The following is a 21,660-nucleotide window of genomic DNA, read 5'->3' on the forward strand; positions in this document are numbered from 1 at the left end:
GAAAAAGAAGTGATGTTGTGATTATAATCCTTGAAGTATGAAGATACACTTATATGACCCTAACCTTTGATGAATGTTTGATGTCATGTTCTTATATGACAATGAAGTCATTGATGATGATTAGATATGATATATGTCTGAGGAATTGATATAGTTTGATTCCATGATTTGACATTTTGATGCATGGAAATATTATGATAGACAAGTTGATGTTTTGAATGATGATCGCTGAAGTGGCTTCTCATTTAGAGGTAGAAAATCTTCATGATATTTTAACACCTATTATTATTTGAAAATAATACACTTGACTGTTGAAGGAAGAATTATAGTCATGAATAAACATTTGATGTTGTGGAAAAAGTTTTGGCAAGTTCTAAACTAAGAAAAGAAGGTTTCTCCTCACCCAAGCCCAAACTGTTGGGAGAAAGGCTTAAAGGTGTGGTTATAGGTCTCCCAATCGCATAGAAGAAGGCTTATGGATGTGGCTAAGATTGCATGATACAAAAACTAAAACTTTATGCATGAAACTAGGAGCACACTAGGAGTATGCCATACCTATAGACATGGAGTAGATGATAGAGAGTTCTATGAATAGGGAAGTTTGATGATCAATGATATCTACATAATGTTTGACTTATTATAGAGAATGTGAATGTCCTGACTAAACTTGTGTTTGCAGGGGACTGGAATATGAATATCAGTATGTTATTTGTCTTAATTTGATCATTGGAACTAGTATATGACAATATTTGGTAAAAGTTGCAAGGGTTTGAGAAGATTTGGCTTATTGTATTGAATTAATATAGATGAAGTATTGGAATTTTGACATGATGCTTAGCAATTCATAGATATGTTTTGGATTATGGATTGATTGAATTCATAGTGATAACAAGTTAGGTTTTTTATCAGATTTGGTACTTGACAATGGTGATTTTCCTTGATGAGGCATGACAATATAGGCATAATAACTCTCAATGATTAAATTCGGTACTCAATAATGTTTCTGTATTGGTCGTTGAAGAATATAACTAGGTTCGGTCTTCATAAATTATATTTGAGGCATACTGAAATGTATTTATCAAAAGAAAGGAAAATGAATTATTTTATTATTATTATTATGACTTATTAAAGCATGGGTTTCATGCTTGGGTCATCATGTTTTAGGTCAAAGTCCCCATTAAGGGCTTCTATGTTTTATATTAAGTCATTAGAGTCATTGTCCATTTAATTAGATCCTTCTTGGGCTTTTGAATCATGTAAAAATAATTATTATTGAGTAAAATATGTAAATTTTCACCTCCACACCAAGTTGGCCCTTTCGATATTCAAGAGGAGGCAAAAGAATACAAAATTGCAGAAGAAATAAAAGGATATTTGTTGGAGAAGGAAATCAAAATTTCTAGGTTGTCTCTCTCTCTCACGTGTGGATTTACTGGGCTAGTTATTGGAAGGTCGAAGTACTCTATCAAGGTCGAGTTTTTGTTGTTGCAACTAGGTTAAAGTTTTTTTGTTGCAACTAGATCGAAGTTTCTAGGTTGAAGTTCTTTTGCTGCAACTAGGTCAAATTTTTTGGGTTGAAGTTCTGTTGCTGCAACTAGGTCGAAGTTTTTGGGTCAAACATATGATGTTGCATCTAGGTTAAAGTTGTTGCTGGAAGGTTGTCATCTGCAGAAGAAAGGAAGGGATGACTTGGTGATTGGAGGAATTCTGTGTCTAGGTCAAGGAGACTTGGATTATCTCGTGAAACTATTAAAGGAAGAGTTATTGATTGGGTTTTTCCCTAGATAGGGGTTTTGCCTTGGTTGTCCACCTACATCTGGCATCTTTGATCTTCGTTTTATTGTTATTGGTAATTGCCTGATGAACTAAGATAAAAGAAGAACACAAGAAAGTTAATAAGAACATAAGAATCACATAAAGAAAATCTTTCTACCTTTCTAATTTTCCAACATGGTATTAGAGCTAAGGTGAAGAAGAAGGAAAAAGGAAACTTGAAGATCTACTGAAAGGAGAATAAGGAGTTTTAAGAATTTTGAATAAAGGTCATCAAGGAAAATGATCATATAATAAGTTAAGCCTACCATTTTCAAGAACAATGTCTAACTCAATGAAGGGAGAAAACAAATTAGAATGAGCATCCAATTACAGGGTATGGAAAAAGAGGATAGATCTCATCCTCGAGAAGAATAAAGTCTTGGATTTAGTCAAAGGAAAACTAAATAAGCCTAAAAATGATTCAAGTGATGCAGAAAAGGAAAAGTTCAAAGAAATAGAGATATTGGCCATGACCCTAATGGTGGATGGAATAAAGGACAGCCTCATCTCATATATATCCAACATAGATTCCGCTCAAGGGATGTAGGAGGCCTTATCCAAATTATTCACAATCAATAATCTTGGTCAAATTGCAAGTCTTAAGAATGAACGAAGAACTATAAAGATGACAAAGGAAGACATTGTGGCATCCTTCTATGTAAGGATAGCTAGAATCAGAGATGAACTCCACACAATAGATGAGATAGTACCTGAAAAGGAGCTTGTATTCACTGCACTTCTAGGATTACCAACATATTGGAGTGCCTTTTCATCGGGTCTCAATAGTTGGAAGGAAACTCCTATATTCAAACAATTGTGTAATGCATGTAGAAAAGAAGAAGTCATAATATATTTAGTAAGCAACAAGGGGAGTGAAGAAGAGAAAATATCGAATACCTATTCTGCTCATCATAGGAATAAAGGAACCTTCAATAAGTCCAAAGGGAAAAGGAAGAAGATAGACCTATCCAAGAATGAATGCTACAATTGTCACAAGATGGGTCACTATATAAGTCATTGTCCTAAGAATCCAAGAAGAGATAGGGATCAAGCAAACATTGCCAACGTAGGTTCACCAAAGAAGAAAAATATCGAAGGATATGAAGTCAAAAACCTATTTTCTATGGACTCTATCCCTTACATATCCTTCTACTCTAAGTTTTGAATTGTTTTCCTTTATGCTTTGATTTCTAGTATTTAGAAGATTAACGTTCTTTGGAAAAACATTGTTGAATTATTTTGCTAAAGTTATGGGTATCCCTTGAGATTGATTAAGAAGGAGCCCTCACCATTTTTCCAAATATAAGTATCTTATTCCTTGTATTATCTTTTTATATTCTATTTCCTTCTCTTACCTAGATGTGTTTATAATAGATGCTAATAAAATTTCTTTTTATATTTTCCTAGTTTAGGAAAAGCTTGCTTATATGCTCAAGGGCTATGGAGAATAACTCACAAGAAAAAGCATGACAGAAGTTCTATTGGAATTGATGTCCTATAAGGTTTGTCTAGAAAACAACTTAAAGGTATATTTTAGACCATAAGCCTTGTTCTCTTCGTGACAAACATATATTCATTCATTATAATTATTCTTTACATTACTAACAAGTGGTATGTCTAGGAATTTTAAAAATTAAAGATTCTTATTTGGGATATTAATCATTAGATTGAATCTACCCTCATTAAAATCATCATGTTTTTGGAACCCTAAAAGGTTCTATGTAAAACCCTAACCTAAGGGTATGTCAATGATAATGTGAAAAACCCTAATCTACTTAAGGTTACTGATGAAATCTAGAAAATATTATTCTTTTGATGTTTGGGGTTTTGATGATAATGTCATTATTATGGAAACCCTAGTCCTTTAGGGTTGGATGGTAATGTGTTCCTAGACCTTGAGGTTTTAGTAAATTAGGTTTTATGAGAAAAACCATTATAATATCTAGAGTAAGCTCCTAGGAATGAAACCCTAGGTATATGTTTGTCCATTTGGTAAAAACCCTTGCCTAATCAAGATTGTTATACGTCTTACTTAAAATTTATTGATATTTGTGTCATGGGTTTGTCTAATATATGTTATGATATGCTTGTGCATCTTAGATATGCATTGTTGATAAGGACTGGGGTTTGTAACTAAGCCCTAGTAGAAGTTTAATATTCTAAGATATGGCGATATTGTTTCCATTATGATGATAAAATCTAGGGTTTACAACAAACCCTAGTAGAAGTTGGTCATTTAGTTGAAACCTTAGATTGTGTTGTGATTGGTTTTGATTGTTGACATCTAAGTCTTAGTGTCTATAATATTGAACCTAGGGTTTGCATTAAATCCTAGTAGAAGTCTAACATATGAATTCTAAATTTGTTAAATGCATTAGAAGTGTACTTGTTTGACTTGCTTATATGGTTTACACAATATATTGTAGTAGAGTATGTCATATCTCTAGAATAAATATTGAGGCCATAGATATAACGAGACCGATATCTTGATTAAGTTACTGCTATGATATAGGGGTTATAACCTAACTCGAGCAAAAAGTTGAAGTTTAAAATCATGTGTCTCTTACTAACTATGAACCTAACTACATTTAGGCATTTGATGTCTAAAGCTTATTGTATGATTCAGATGTAGTTAACTTCATGCTTCTATGTATTTGGTTGTACTTGTTATCTAAGTTGTGCAGGTACATAATATTCAAGATGTTGAAGATATTCATAAGTGAAGTTGATTTGATTGATAAGCATGATGAAGGAAGTTATATGAAGGATGATGATCAAGATGACTCTGATAAGAAGGATGGAAGCCATGAAAGATTCTTCGATGTCATAGAAAGAAGTTTATCTCCCTAAGTTAAGAGGGAGCCTCGATAAAAGAAGGGGCATAACCCCCAAGTTGAGAAGGAGGGCATATTATACTCATGATGGATACCTTGAAGAATAAATTGGAGAATGTATATTGAGATACTGCTGAAAGAAGGAAAGCAGGATCCGATTGTAGAATATGTTGTTGCATGTGAAGTAGGAAAGGAAGTTATATGATTATGGAATCTTCTACCGAGATATGCTTGCGAAGCCTCTAAGTCCTACTATCATAAATTGTGAAGCAGCATCAAGATTATTGAAAACCCTGAAGGTATTTGTTTACTTATGTATATTTTAAAGTTTTTTACTGATTGGGGTTGTGATTGTTCAAGTAAATCTCTCGAAGTATTGAAAGCATTCTTGATGTTATCGATTTGTTTGATCGAGAGAGATTCGATATGTAGAGGCATTGAGTATGCCTGGGAGGACATCTGATTGGCCTGTGTGTTAATGTCTAGTTCCTGAAGTAGGTAGGGTGGTGTTGGTCATAGATCTATGACCTTGCATTACGCACCTAGTTCCCTTGGTTGATGGTTAGTAAGTAAGCCTGATGGTACCCAGATAGGCTGAAAGATTTAGTCCATCTTAGTTCCACCCAGATATATTTCTTTGGTTAGGAACCTAGTCTGTGGCACTGTATGTGCCTAAAATCTTCATGGTTCATGTGCTTTGAGCTCTTCCATGTACTTATATATATGTGCGTAAGGATGAATACCTCACTAGTTAAGAGGGAGTGTTGAAGAATGTAACTAGGTTCAATCTTCATAAATTGTATTTGAGTCATAATGAAATGTATTTATCAAAAGAAAGAAAAATAAATTATTATTATTATTATTATTATGGCTTAGCATGGGTTTCATGCTTGGGTCATCATGTTTTAGGTCAAAGTCCCCATTGAGGACTTCTAGGTTTTAAATTAAGTCATTAGAGTCATTGTCCATTTAATGAGACTCTTCTTGGGCTTTTGAATCATGTAAAAATAGTTATTATTGAGTAAAATATGTAGTTTGTCACCTCCACACCAAGTTGGCCCTTACCTGATCAAGTCGGTCAACATGAGGGTAATTCGAACTCTAGAAGAGGCTATATGTACAATGTATTTCGATTCATTTGGAAGAGAAGAAGGGAGAAGAATACAAAACTACAAAAGAAATAGAAGGAGATTTGTTGGAGAAGGAAATCAAGTTTTTTGGGTTGTCTATCTCTCACACGTGTGGATTTGCTGGGCTATTCACTGGAAGGTCAAAGTGCACTATCAAGGTTGAGTTTTTTGTTGCTGCAACTATGTCAAAGTTTTTGGGTTGAAGTTCTGTTGCTGCAACTAGGTTGAAGTTTTTGGGTCGAAGTTTTGTTGCTGCAACTAGGTCGAAGTTCTGCAGCTACAACTAGGTTAAACTTTATGGGTCGAAGATATGTTGCTACATCTAGGTTAAAGTTGTTGTTGGAAGGTTATCATCTGTAGAAGAAAGGAAGGGTTGACTTGATGATTGGAGGAAATCTGTGTCTAGCTCAAGGAGTCTTGGATTATGTCATGAAACTATTAAAGGAAGAGTTGTTGATTGGGTTTTCCCCTAGATAGGGGTTTTTCCCTAGCTTTCTGCCTACTTCTAGTGTCTTTGATCTTCGTGTTATGGTTATTGGTAATTGCTTGATGAAATAAGATAAAAGAAAAAAACAAGTTAATAAGAAAATAAGAATATAACAAATAATTATCAATATAAACAAAATATTTCTGCCTTTCTAATTTTCCAACATTGGCATCATTGGTTGAAGTATAAATAATTGTGATTCAATATGCAGTGATTTTATGGATGGATGAAACTTACATGACTTGTCATCGGTGTATACATTTACATTTAGTGAAATAAATAATTCATATTATGATCATGTGGATGGCTTGATGAAGTTTGGATTGATATTGCTTGGTAAATGAATGTTCTTAACAGGTCAAATAGATAAGGTTGTAACCTGGAATTTGGGTGTGATCTCTTCTTGGCACCTAGTCTAAAGAGTTTTTCAATGATATTGGTAGAAACTTTTATGGCTTTGATATTAGTGTTGGTTTGGAATTTAAGGCTTGATAATCAGACAGTTTATTTGAGTGCACAATATTAATTTGTTTAAGGTTGAGTATATTGGTTTGATCAATATTATGTTTGCAGAAAGAATTGTATAGCTTGAAGCAAGTTCCCCAAGGCCGATATGTTTGCATTGACAGTTACCTGGTGAAGCCTAGAAGTTGTGCCAATATGGACCTCTACTTCAAAGTGGTCCAAGGTATGCCTTTGATTTTGGTTTTATACGTTGGCGATCTATTCTTGATAGGTAACGAGCCTCTGATGATCAAAGTAAGAGGAAAATGGCCTCTAAAGTTTGAGATGAAGAATCTTGGCATGATGAATTACTTTTTGGGATTATAAATTTGGAAAAGGAAGATATATCATGAAGCTATTGGAGAGAACTTTGGAAAGTGGAAATGCAAATCCTTGGACACCCCGATGGAATTGAATTTCAAGAAGTTATGTAGAGATATTGATGAACCTAACTTGGCAACCAACAATTGATTGAATCATTGATGTTCCTTATGAAATCCCATTTAGATATATGTTTTGCAGAGAACAACTTGAGTCAATTCATGATGGAGCCACTTCATACACATTGGGTTGCCACCAAGCACATTTTTGAGATATTTGCATGGGATGATCAATCTTGATTTGAGATATACTTCCATAGATGTATGAATGCATGGATACACTAATGTTTCCTAGGATGGAAATCATTCTTGAAAGAAAGAGCACATCTGGGTGTTGTTTTAACTTGGGATATTCCATGACATTTTGATGAGCAGGAAATAGAAGTATGTAGCTTTAAGCATGATCGGGGTTGAGTGCATTGTTGCTAGCATGGCTAGATGCGAGGTAGTTTGGTTGAGGAATCTCTTTGGAGATTTGTTTGAGCAAGTTTTGGATATGATGGTGATACATTTTGACAATAAAGAGTGGGATCTGATTAGCATAAAATCCTGTATATTGTTGAGACTGAGATATCTTCATACATTAAGACAATGCTACTATATGAAACAAATTTAGGCTTGTGGTTGATACCTCCTTGAGAGGGATAAAGGAAGAATAAGGTATCCTTTTGTGACATCTTTTTGTTCTAACATAATATTTGATTTGATGTCATGAATGAAAATGAAAACAAAGGACTATTGTTATGAGTAATTTATGAGGCATTATGATTAAACTTTTTAGTGAAATGTTTAAGCAAGTATAAGATATGAGCACATTGTTGGGCTAATCAAGGACACTAAACTAGCTCTTCCCCCCTATCTAAGCTCTTAGGGTGAGGAATTGAGACATAAATCTCCTAGGCTTGAGGGATCTCTGGACAATATGGTATCTCCCCTATCTGTCACCCATAGGGTGGAGTATGTAGCTCCCTTATCTTGGTCTAGTAGAGTATACCCCAATTGGAATCATACCCACAATTCAAGCTTGTTGGGATTGTAACTCCCCGTTTGGCCAATGGGTTGAGAAAGCTTGGGGGTGTGTGAACCTTGTCTTTGGTAAGTTGGGTATCTCACCCAAGCTAGATTATGATGTAGGTGTTCTACCACGTGATTCTTAAGGATCATTGTTGGGAATACCAATAGGAAATAGGATGGATGAGATATTATATCTCACCTATTTCTCGACATAGGGTGGAATTGCTCCCCTATGAGATGACCTAGGGTGAGAGTGTACCATTGGACCTTCGCCACTCACATAGACATGAGGTGAGAGTGTCCCATAGGACCTTCCTCATTGTCATTAAATTTTGGGTTGAGATGGGCTTTCTGATGTGGTTTCAAGTTGAGCAGGGATCCTTGATTTTAAGCTCTCTAATGTTTCCTAGGTAGTAGCATTGGGATCCCCTCTGGCAAATGATTCCAGGTGGTAGCAGTGGCTCCCCGATGAATAGAGGGTGGTAGCTTGGACTCCCCTCTGATGTCAAATTCTTATTCTTTTATATTCCAGAGTGTTCAACATATAAGCAGATATAATGAGTAGAGTAGATAAGCAGAAATGAGAAAATAAGCATAGATGAGCACAAATGAAAAGATGATAAAAAATAAGCAGAGATGAGACAAGATGATTAGTGACGATATTTGTTGAAGAGATACTTATGATAGATCATATGTTGCAGATGGTAATTTCTCCCTAGGTGAGAGGGAGTGTTAATTTGGAAACTCAGGGACACATTCACTCCATTGGACAACCTTCCTCATCAAGAAAGACCCTTCTTAGCCCTCCAAATAGTTTATTTTGGTTAAGGAAAAATATGTTTTTAATATGAAAACCCACATGTTCACAAAAGGAAAGGTCAACCCAAAAGAGAAATTGGACACCCTTGGATGACTATAAATACAAGTCAAGTGACCCTCATTTGGAGTTCATCAATCATTCTTCTTTATTTTCTTTTGCTCACAAAAGTTTGAGGTTGGTTAGCACAGGTCTAAAATTACAGGGTTCGAAGCTCGCACGCATGATTAGGGTTTTTGGTTCTCAGCCATATGGTTGCCATAAGAGATTTTCGGTTGCAACCACACACACACAAGCCTAGGCCCACGATTGGAGGGTTTAAACCTTACACACGTACACTCTCTTCGTGTGGTTTTAAAATAGGACTTTATTTTTATAGTTGATCGCAAATCATGACAGTTGACCACAGATAATAATAGTAAATCGCAAGATTTTGAATCATGATATTGATCAACATTATGGATGGGTTCATATTTGAGATATTGTTTGGTTGAATTTTTACTGGATATTCTTGTGGATAAAGAATTGGATTATCGTACTCACTCTTTGCTTAAACATTCAATGAAAATATAATAAGAAGAATAATTTGAAAGGGTTTTCCCCCTTGTGGGTTTTGCCCTTATCTCTGAACAATCGTGGTGTCTCTATGTGTGAATGCTTTTCTTCTATTGTTCCTTTATGTTCCACTGCATTGATGATGATATTGTTCTTTCTATATAATTTCATATGTTGCTAAATAATGTTATGATGTTGTGGGATGAATTCAATGTGTAAATAAGGAAATGAAATTATCTAAAGAAAAGAACAATATAGCCCTAAGAAAAATTAACAAATCATGCAATGATGTGCACACACACATTTAAAGCATATATTTTACCTTGGAAAACCAAAATGGGAAAACTGGAAAGATTGTTCAGTATATTATTCCTTTACAATTTTACAATACAATATGTATATCTTAGAATATCTATAGACCCCCAACACATTAATCTTAGATTAGAATACAATCGTAATTCCTTAACTAGAATTACAAAACAATGGGCTAAATCACCATGGGCCATGAAATTGCTAAAACAAAGTCAAAAACTGTTAAAAATGAATGCAAAAACCACCATATATATATATATATTGGGTTCCACCCTTGAACCCCATGTAGGGGGGATAATTCCCCTTGCAACCACACCCTTATGATCCTCCCCATTGCACTCGTTGCATACAAATTTTGGTTGGGGATAGTTGTGCAAAGAATATAATAAATACCCAACATTTTTTTTACAATTTTGAGGCTTATCTAGCTATTCTAAGTCATGTGAAATCTATGGAGATTTGACTTCTTCATAACTTTCCACACAAAATTGCTATTGAATATTTTCACTCATAATAATACCTTATATATGAGCTTAGGAACTTGGAGAATACTTGGTGAATAATTACAAATTAATTTAAATGATAATTGATGGAATCTCATATTTTATCTCTTTATAAAACCACAACTCATTCATTTGAAATTTGATCATAAAAATGCCTATTATAGAGCATATATGACATGGATATATTTACAACAAGTGGTGAGGCACCCTAGTCCACATTTAGATTTATATCTTTCATAATTTTTGAAGCTAAAATTGCATATTTGATTGAAAAATTGTTAATATGTGTTTTTCATACCTTGGTAGATAAAAGAGAGAACAAATCATAAAACTTAAAATCCAAGTATATCCAAATCATTCACCATGAAAAACATAAAAACATAGAGAGAAGAACTTGTAATGTAGAGTAACACCATCAATTACTTATTATGGAAGGAATCATTCCATAAGTCGTGCTTGCTACAAATCAATACAATTCAATGCACATCTCCAACACAATAATACTCGTGTATTTATGATTTCTCATGAGCATTCATAGTGGCCTAATCTAGCTACTAATGATCCTTTTTGCCACAAAATATAGAAGGCCTTATGATGGGTTTCATAAGGTGATGACCAAACTTTGTAGCAACAATAAGGAATATTTCCATTCTCACCTTAGTAATATACCTCCTACTATTTGGTGGAGTTTCACCACAAGGGAGGATTATCTGTATTCAACTATAAGGATACCCTAGTTATAAGGATCCAAGTGATGCAAATATTTTAGAAAAAATACCCTATGTTGGACAAGGCTTAGTTGTTTTTTATAAAGGAGAAATGCATCATACACTTAGATTATATAAATACCTTTACACATTATGGATTATGGATATGCGAGGATAATGGTGTTGAGAAAGCCTTAGGGAAACATAGTTAGGTTTTTATTGAATTTTATTTCTCTTTCTTGACACTTTATTGTGATGTTCCTTATTAATTCTTATTCACAATTATTATATCTTTATCATCAAGACAAATTTGAAACAATGAATATCACAAAAAAGCAAGAGAACACAAGATGTGGCCACTCAGCCAAGGAAAAACCCCTCTTCTAGGGGAAAACCCAAACATTCTTCTTCTCTTCTTTTAGAACCAAATCAAATGAGCCAACCAAGACCCTTTGACCAAGACTAAATCCTCCTCCAATCCACCAATTCAACCTCCCAAGAAATGCTTCTTTATATAGACTCAAATCAATAAAGTCAATGAAAGTTAGACTTCTCTTTTGTTGGTCAACTCTAATTTTCAGCCCTCAACTACAATTCTGCAACTTTTCAGCCCTACAATAGTTAAAAAATTCTTCTTCCTTTTCACACGTGTGAGCTGGAAGAATTCATTCTTTCTTTCTTCACTAATTCTTCTCCTTGTCTTCTAGTCTTCTTGCACTCCTTTTCTTCTTGTTTCTATTATAGATTGAATGGATATTGATGATGGATGCCACAAGGTCAAATTTCCCCTCTCTATATAATGGTTGTATATCCTTTATGAGGCTGATTTGATAGATTTTTTGAGGCCGACTTGGTGGAGATGGGGCCAAATTGGTGGAAGAGACTTATTTTACATTTTGACACAAAAACAAATTTTATTCTTTGACATAAGGATCCCAAGAAGGGCCTTTTACATGATTACTATGACTATGAATCATGAGAAAATCCTTAGAAGCACACAATGGGTGTTTTGACCTAGAAATAAAATCAATAAAGCATGAAACCCATGCTTATAAATAACTTTTCTTTTATAATATTTCTTAATTTCTTTTGACATATACATTACATCATAACTCAAATACAATTATGAAGACTGATACTAGTTACATTTCTCAACACTCCCTCTTAACTAGGGACATATTCATAATTTTTCAATTGGTACAAGTTTGAACTCAATTTGAAATGTTCTAAGAAGAGTACAACATCATACACAATGCTAGGGATACCACAACTTCCAAGGTATCCAACACATCAAAGATCCAAGTGTTAATGGCACTATTTCTAGGATACATCAACTTAAGGATCTGTTGTGGCCACAACCACCACCCTATTAAAACCTACTCTGGTGGCAAATTTGAATGGGTCCCCTAGATGTTTGATCTTCCGTTTCTTACTGGAGTTGTCACATGGGATTATGTATTCAAAGCTGAATGGTTAAGGCCCCCTTAATAAATCTCTGCGGAATGATTTATTTATAACTCAGTCTAGCCCTTCATTCATAACCAACCCCCACTCTCTACTATGGTTGTTTTTGGACTCAACCCACAAAACCTTCTATCACATTTTATTTCTATTATAAAGCTTTTATAATAGAAATACTTTGTAGGTATACATAACTTACCTTTTCCGTGTTTCCTTAGTCTTTACACATTTCTCGATGCATGCCTTTATTGTTGTCGCAATCTCGCAATTTCTGCGGTCACACTACACATTCCTCTTTTGCATCTGATATGCGATGACCTCTCGGGCTTCAAATGCAATTAACCGCGTCCATATCATATCAGGTCATTACATCACATATCACATTTTTCATTGGGTAAGGGCTAAGGTCTATCTCCCATGAATAATTGCGATGCAATCAGGCCTCTAATCACATCAGAAATTACAATTGGCACTTTCAACCAGTGTATTGGCCCAAGCTTCAACATTCCACGATATGGCGGACCCGCAGGGATTATTAAACACAACACATATGTTTTCGAGTCCGAATCCCATCGCAAATCGCAATCGTCGGAACCAGGGTGATGTTGCATGTGACTGCTCGCTGCAATGTGCGATTGCGACTTGATTGCATCTTAACCTTGGATGAACCAAGGGCTGATTCCTTCACACTTGCTCCTTTTTTATTTCGATATGCCTTTATCGTATCTCCCTCTTGCTTTTACCTCTTTTTATACCATCAAGTGATTCTTAAATAAAAATTGAATATTATAGACAATGAAAATGCTTGATACTATACACAGAGCTCCCAATTACATAGTCCATCTCTTTATAAAAGTTTTAATGAGGGCAAGATTTGTTTTTTGGGCATTTCTTTCATATTTTTCATAATCATAGCTAATGTTAATTATTTCTGTAGGTGAGGATCAAGAGAAGAAAAGCGAGATCAAAGAGCAGACGCATAAGCATCAGGAATGGCTGCGGGTAAAGGATGCATGAGCGGATCCAAAGAGTTTATATATATAGGTGTATTCTATTTAAGATTCGGCCTTAGGCGTTCATGGTCAGGTTTCCACGTGTTGCCTCTGTATTTTGAAAGTTATGTTGTCCTGGGGTTTATCATGAAGATATGACACGCAGTCATTCTTTTTTCCATCGGAATCCAGTCATTTCCCCCAGGAAATAAAATGCTCCAGCAAATGTGGCCTCGACGTGTCAACGGTTTCACCGACTGTTCTACGTCTGTATATTTTAATTTGTGTATCAAAAAGGGCAGGAAGGTGGAAAGTCAGAGGAAGACGAAGGGTCAGTTTCTTTCTGCATAAGTATTACCTCCGGAGACGGAAAAAGGGCTTTTGGAGGGGCAGAACAGGGTTTGATTTATTTTGCTAATAAAGAAGACTATTTGGGTCAAGAAGAAGCCTTTTTTCAGATTCATTTTCCTTTTTTTGTGTTTGGAATCAGGGTGTTGTGATTGGCATGAGGATATATATGTTTTGTTTTTGTGCACATTGATAACAGACAACTTATGACTAGTCTTGATTATTTGAATGTAATTCATTATCATGGTTAACTCATGAGCAGTCTCTGATTCGAAGCTACATTAAACATCAATTGCAAGTTTTATTTGTAGAAACAGGAATGTGTATTCTTGTATGAATAATTAGATTGCAATTAAGCTTAAATACAACCTTGTTCATTGGTGAACTCAGTAATTGATTTATTTGGACTTGGAATCTATATATGATGTTTAATCTCTTTTATTATGCTCTTGCAGGATAGATTAGAATAGTTAGGACTAGCATAAGTAGGTAGAATCAGTGTAGATAGGACTTGATACATATAGGTTAGCTATTTCTTTTGTTGATTTAATGGAATTCTTCCTTCGGGGAGCAATCTTTCAACACATATAACATTTTACAGGATCCTTTAAAACCCGTTGGAACTAGCCATTCCAAATGAAAGCAGATCTAATCGGGGTCTGCAATCGGGTTGGTTCCCCTTTGTTGGCATAGTGAAAATTTGCCGTGTCAACAAATTTGGTGCTAGAAGGAGGGCCTGAACCGCCATCCACAGCTTTCAGGATTTCATCTATAAATGTCGTGCATGGATTCGAAAAGATTGATGTATGGATCATAAAGGTCGAAAAGATCCTTCCGCCCATTTGGAAGAGCCTCATTTCAAAGAAGTAGAGGTCCCTCTAAGTCCCATGTTTGGGCCACCCAAGGAAGAGAGTTTGTGGGAGTATCCTATCACCTAGGAACAACCAGTCAGAGTACTTACTCATGCTTATGCTTGTTCCCTATCTCATCTCCCCACCTTTCATTCTTTACCTTTGACAACTAAAAGAAATCCAAGGATCTATCACATAAACAACGAGACATCTGCAGCCCCTTCTCTTAAAGATATTGTGCTAGAGTCCTTGCAAAGTATCGACACTCCTTGGGAAGAAATTCCTGAGAATCCCCTCTCTAAAGGTAATCTTTGGCTCAATTTGGGAAATCCTAACAAAGAACACCCGGGGAAAACCTTCAACCAGAACCTCCCCAACCATAATATGGCTAATGTTCCTCCTCCAAGTGGGAATCAACCTCCACCACCTCCTCTAGGTGGGAATCAACCCCCACCTCCTCCAGGAGCACTCCCTCCCTGGCTTGCACAGGATGTCGTAGCGGTACCTGGGTAGCAGCATGCCTTACCTAAGAACGCAGAAAGAGTATTGCCTAAATTCGACCCTGAGCGGGGAGACACTACTGATAACCATATTCACTCTTTCTTCTTAGCCGTGCACATGTTGGGGGTAGCCGATGAAGATGTGGTATGTCGCTTGTTCCCTTTTACTCTGATTGGTACGGCTTCCACATGGTACTTTAGCTTGAGAATAGGATCGATCACCTCATGGGGTTCCTTTCAGCAGGCCTTCTTAGACAAGTTTAGCAATGAAAAAACACTTGTAGCCTTAGTTTTAGAACTATCCCGTTTAAAAATGGAAACCAAAGAAAAGGTCAAGGATTTTAACATCTAGTTCAACACTTTGTTCAACAAAATCCCGGCTAATGCTAGACCTACTAATGAGGTGCTCATGGAATTCTAAATCACTGCTCTCCCTGTCCCTACCACGATGTGGGTTAAAAGGAGTAACGTACAAACGTTACAGGGTGCTATCGAGGAAGCAGTAAAAGTCGAGAATGAAATGATCAGTCTCACAACATGTCCTCATACGATCGAAGGAAAGAAAGCATCTCAGTCATCCAAGAAGAATAATGGGAGTGATAACAAAGTGGCTAAGATCAAAGAAAAGGACACCATAGATGTGGAAGGTTTGCATCAGATCATTAAGAAATTGACGAAAAAGATCATTGATATGAAAAGGAATTCTGGAGAGAGTACAAATGGGAATGGAGGAGATTATTACAACATAAAATATTTCAAAGCTTTCTATCGTAAGAAGATAGAAGGTGGTCATGGTCAACTTGCGTTGCCTGCTCCACCCAATGAAGGGATTTTAAATATGGAAGAGCGGGCTCTTATCGGATCGCTTCTTACCAAAGAAGAACCTATAGTAGAGTTGGAGCTAGAACTAGAAGATGAGGAAGAGTACCAAGTAGAAGAGCCCTTGGACGAGGTATCTCAAATCAATGTACTGTGGGATTTCTATACAAATGGGAATGATGATGACGAAGGAGATAGTACAGCAAAAATCCACACTAATGAAATCCACACACGAAGTAAAGGGCCACTTGTGGGCGTGATGAAGCCTGTAGACCAGACAAAGAAAGATGTTCACCCTTCGAAGGCATCCGCTCCCAAGTTTCCTGTTGAGAAGAATAAACCTAGTGGTGATTCCAAGAGCATTCCAGTCATGAACTATCTAGAGAAAGATAATACATCTCCAAATGCAACGAAGGCGACTCAAAATGGTAAACTCCCACCTAAGAATGACAAAACTGGTATGTTTACTCTGCCCTACCCTGTTTATAACATTGATTACAATATTGTAGATGATCTTAAGAGATCTCGAGCTAATATCACATACTTCGATTTGTTAAAGTTAACGCAGCAAAGAGATCTGCTTTTGAAATCTATGAATGAACGGAATTGCAAATCTCCCACCAATCTAAGTAGCCAAACCAAGAAGTCGACGTCTAGACCTGTTAGAAACCCTAGTACAGCCCAAACGCCATCAGCCATGGAAGCCACTCTGTCAAAAATGAATCGAACACCTCAAGATGTCAGTGCAGCCATGATAGGAAGGAAATCAAAATCCATGACTCCACCTTTCCTTATCACATTTGAAATCTTCAACATGAACATATACAATTTCTTGGTAGATTCTGGTGCCTCGTCCACTGTTATGCCTTACGTTGTTGCTAAAAGACTTCATGCAATGCCCGAGAAAACTGAAACTCAAATTATGCAACTGGACAGAACGAATGTAAAAGTAATTGGAGAATTGAAAGATGTGCTGATTCAGATGGCTACCAAACCATAGTACACACAAGTCATTGACATAGTGGTAGTCGACATACTCGAGGCATATGGAATGCTACTTAGTAGGGACTGGTCAGCAAATCTGAATGGGTATTTCTCAACTGATTGGTCCCATCTCTTGTTGCCTCAAAATGGAAAAGGTGATATGTTGAGAGTTGATCGAGAAAGATACATGAAGTATGTAGTGACAGAACTAAATGACCCCAATGAACCTGTAATGTTTACCAATTCTATCCTTGGGAATTATAGTTTCAACGTTTGTGCCACAGAAACTTGTTTTGGAGAATTCCATGCAGAGACAGTTAAAGAAAATTCAATAAACACACAGTTGGAAGCTCTCCCCCATAGTCCAACTGATGAGCTACCCTGTAATATGGTAGATGATAGGGAAAATTTTGTAGAAGGCAGTTCATTTGATATAACATCAGATTCTATGTTTTGGACACTCTACTTTGATGGCTCTAACTGCCTAGAAGGTGCAGGTGCTGGGAGCATTCTCATTGACCCACAAGGGAACCAACATTTGATGGCCAGCCGGTTGGAGTTCACATGCACCGACAACACAACAGAATACGAAGGCTTGCTATAGGGCTTGAAGAAATCCATTGATATGAAGTTGAGAAATCTTAAAGTTTTTGGTGACTCACAGATAATTGTGGACTAGGTAAGGAAAAGGACACATTGCAATTCACCACACCTAGTAAGATACCAACATGAGGTATGGAGCTTAATTGACAGTTTTGATTCTTTTAATATCACACACATACCTCGATGGAAAAACCAAGATGCCGATCTGATGGCTAGTATGGCTGCAAAACTTTTTCCTGATCTTAGATTAAACAAGAATAAATATTATGTTGAATTGATTTTTAGACCATCCGTACCTGATAACATCTCAAATTGGCAGGTGTTCGAAGGTGATGAGCAAATCCTTGAGTTCCTGCATTGTGAAAAGACATTCAAAAATGCATTCATTGATGAAAAGGAGCATGACAATCTTATGAATGGGAGCGAGGATGAGGAAAAATATCAGCCCAATATAATTCCCAAGTCAGTTTTCAAGATGGAGCACTTTTATGACCTACATGATAAATTTAAGCAGCTGACTAACTGCAAAACACATAGCTCAGCCATGAACTATGAGTCGGTCAAACTTGGAATTTAAGAAGACCCAAGAAATGTTAATTTGGGCTTGGGATGCTCTCCACAAGAAAAGGCTGCATTTGCTAAGCTTTTTAAAGAGTACAAGGACATCTTTGCATGGACATATGGCAACTTAAAAACCTTCGATACCGGCGTTATGCAGCATGTAATTCCTTTGGAAAAGGATGTCAAGCCCTACCAACAAAAGCTTCGTAAGATGCATCCAAGCCTAGAACCATTGGTGAAGAAAGAATTAAACAAAATGCTGGACGCTAAAATCATTTTTCCTGTCAGGCACACCCGCTGGGTAGCCAATCTCGTGCCAGTAAGAAAGAAAAATGGAGACATTAGGTTATGTATCGATTTCAGAAACCTAAAAAAAGCATCACAAAAAGATAACTATCTTGTCCCTTCTATGGAACACATTCTTCAATGTGTTTTTGGGTCTGAAATGTTGTCCCTATTGGATGGGTTTTCGGGATATAATCAAGTGTTGGTGTCGAATGGAGATCAACTTAAGACAACCTTCAACACTAAATGGGGCACTTATGCATATCGTAAAATGTTGTTTGGACTTATTAATGCGGGTGACACATTTCAGAGAGCTATGGACATAGATTTTCGAGGATTGATTAATAGATTAGTAGTGGTTTACATGGATGACATTACTATGTATTCGTATCACAAAAGGGATCATATTTATCACCTGAAACAGATCTTCAAAAGATTCCGAAGGTACGAATATTGTTGAATCCCAAGAAAAGAATTTTCACAATTATAGAAAGGAAACTACTGGGTCATGTCATCTCTAAAGAAGGTATTATTATTGATCTAGACAGAGTAGAGACCATCATGAGAATACAACCCCCTGCGAATAAAAGGGCAATGCAATCTTTTTTCGGGAAAATTAATTTCGTTAGGAAATTTGTTTCAGGTTTCGCAAAAATAGTGCGTCCCATTCAGCTAATGATGAAGAAAGATGTTGTGTATAGGTGGGAGATGAAGCTAAGAAATTGTTTCAACAAATTAAGGAGGCCATCGCAGAAGCTCCTGCATTGGTCAGCCCCAATTTTGACAAGGAATCCATTTTGTACACTTTCGCTTTTGATGTTTCATATGCTGCAATCCTCACCCAGAAAAATGATGACGGAAATGAAGTCCCTATTTCTTATATGAGCTCTAATCTTCAAGGAGCATAACTGAACTACCCAAACGTGGAGAAACAAGGTTTTGCGATTTTTAAAGTCGTGAAACATTTCCGCCCTTATTTATTAAAGGCCAGGACTAAAGTAATCGTTCCCCACCCTGTTGTAAGAACCCTCCCTGCAAAAGGAAATGGGGGAACAGAGAGGGAATTGGATAACCGCTCTTCAAGAATACGACCTCGAGATTAAGCCGGCAAAGATAGTTCGAGGGCAAGGATTGTGTAAGCTTGTGGCAGAAGCTTTGGTAGATAAAGAAGGGACGTCGGAAGAACCAGAAGTGCAGAGCACGTGGGACGTGCAAGTAGAATTCATGGAGGAGCTCAGATGGATTAATGAAATGCTGATGTGTGAGCACGAAACGTTGGAAGTCCCTTTGGACCCTGAGTCGTGGTATTACGACATACGCTTTTATCTAACACGAGGATCATGTCCTGAGCACATGGATGCATCACGAAGGAGAGCACTCAGATTAAAATCTAATCAGTATCACTTGGCCAATGACACATTATACAGAAAAAATTATGATGGAGTTTGGCTAAGGTGTTTGGAAAAGGATGACGCTGATCATGTCTTGAAAGAAATGCACGACGACCCAGCAGGGGGTCACTATGGCGGAGAGACCACTGCTCACAAAATATTAAGAGCTGGGTATTATTGGCCTACAATGTTCAGAGACTTGCATGCCTACGCTCAGAAGTTCAAGGTGTGTCAAACTGCCACAAGGTGAGAAAGAACACCAACCGTTCCTGTTGGGTGTGGAGCCTGATTATATTTTGTATTCAAAGGTCTTAGCTGGATGTATACCCCGGGAATATTGTACACCACTCCACACGAGGGGGGGGGGGGACTTGTCCCCCCCGCGGGGGTTCGTGGGTAGCACCCCCGAAGCTAAAAATAGATGTAAAATTGCCTTGTAAAAGTCTAGTAATTTCTAGTCAATCTGGGCCATTCATTAGGCGGATGATCTGACGGTAGAAGTTATGTTTAATTTAGGGTTTTTAGCCCTAGAAGGCAACCCCTCACTATATATAAGGGAATTTTATTGTGTCTATGTATATCTGTATTCTAAGTGAGGAAGGGAGAAGAGATTGAGAGTGAAGAGGGTGTTACAGTGGATCTGCTGTAGGTTATATCTCTTCAGTTTGCTAGATAATATAAAAAGAAGGACTGGTTGTTTCTCTGTGGACGTAGCCCAAACTGGGTGAACCACATATATCTGTGTCTCTCTTATGCATTTTCTGTGTTTATATTTCTGCAATATTTTATGTGTTCCATTGCTCTGTAATATATAATTTTCTAACAATTGGTATCAGAGCCGAAGGTCTATTTGGTTGATAAACTCGCAGGAGAGAAGGGTTCCTGGTTCAAGTGGGAGCAATGGCAGAAGATGGTAGGTTTAGGGTCGAAAAATTCAACGGCCAAAACTACCAGTTGTGGAAGATGCAGATGGAAGATTATCTGTATCAGAGAGATTTGTACCTACCATTGAACGGAAAGACAAAGAATCCGATGATTATGACAAACATAGAATGGAATATCCTCAACAGAAAGACACTTGGAACAATACGGTTGTGCTTAGTGGCGTCGGTAGCGTTTAATATTTCAAAGGAAACAACAACAAAGGTTTTAATGTCGACATTGGCCAAACTATATGAAAAACCCTCGGCCTCAAATAAGGTATTTCTTATGAAGCATTTATTTAATATGAAGATGTCAGAAGGTGGATCTGTTGCAGACCATTTAAATGATTTTAATATAGTTACAAGTCAGTTAAGTTCTGTAGGGGTAACTTTTGATGATGAAGTTATGGCTCTATTATTTCTGTGCTCATTGCCAGAAAATTGGAATGGTTTAGTTATGGCCATTAGTAACTCTGTCTCTGGATCTTGTACTTTAAAGTTTGATGATATTATTAGTGCAATCCTTAGCGAGGAAATGCGATAGAAAAGCTCCGGTGAGACATCAGGTAATGCTTTGACTGCAAATACTAGGGGAAGAAAAATGGAAAGAGGAAAGAGCCCAGGATATCGCAATAAATCAAGAAAAGGTAGATCCAAGTCCAAATCGGGGATAGTGTGCTGGAAATGCAGGAAGAAAGGACACCTGAAGAAAGATTGCAAGTCTCGGAAGGGAAAAGAAGGAGATGCGCAGTAAGAAACTAATCATGAAGCGAATGTAACGGGTGATGTGTTGCAATATGCTTTGATTCTTTCACTAGAAAATATAGTTGATGCCTAGGTGGTAGATTCAGGGGCCTCATTCCATGCCACACCTGATAAGAAAC

Source organism: Pinus tabuliformis, chromosome 6 (genome assembly GCF_031772625.1).
Source record: "Pinus tabuliformis cultivar Carrire ecotype Pingquan chromosome 6, CPIR1, whole genome shotgun sequence".
NCBI classification, from domain to species: domain Eukaryota; kingdom Viridiplantae; phylum Streptophyta; class Pinopsida; order Pinales; family Pinaceae; genus Pinus; species Pinus tabuliformis.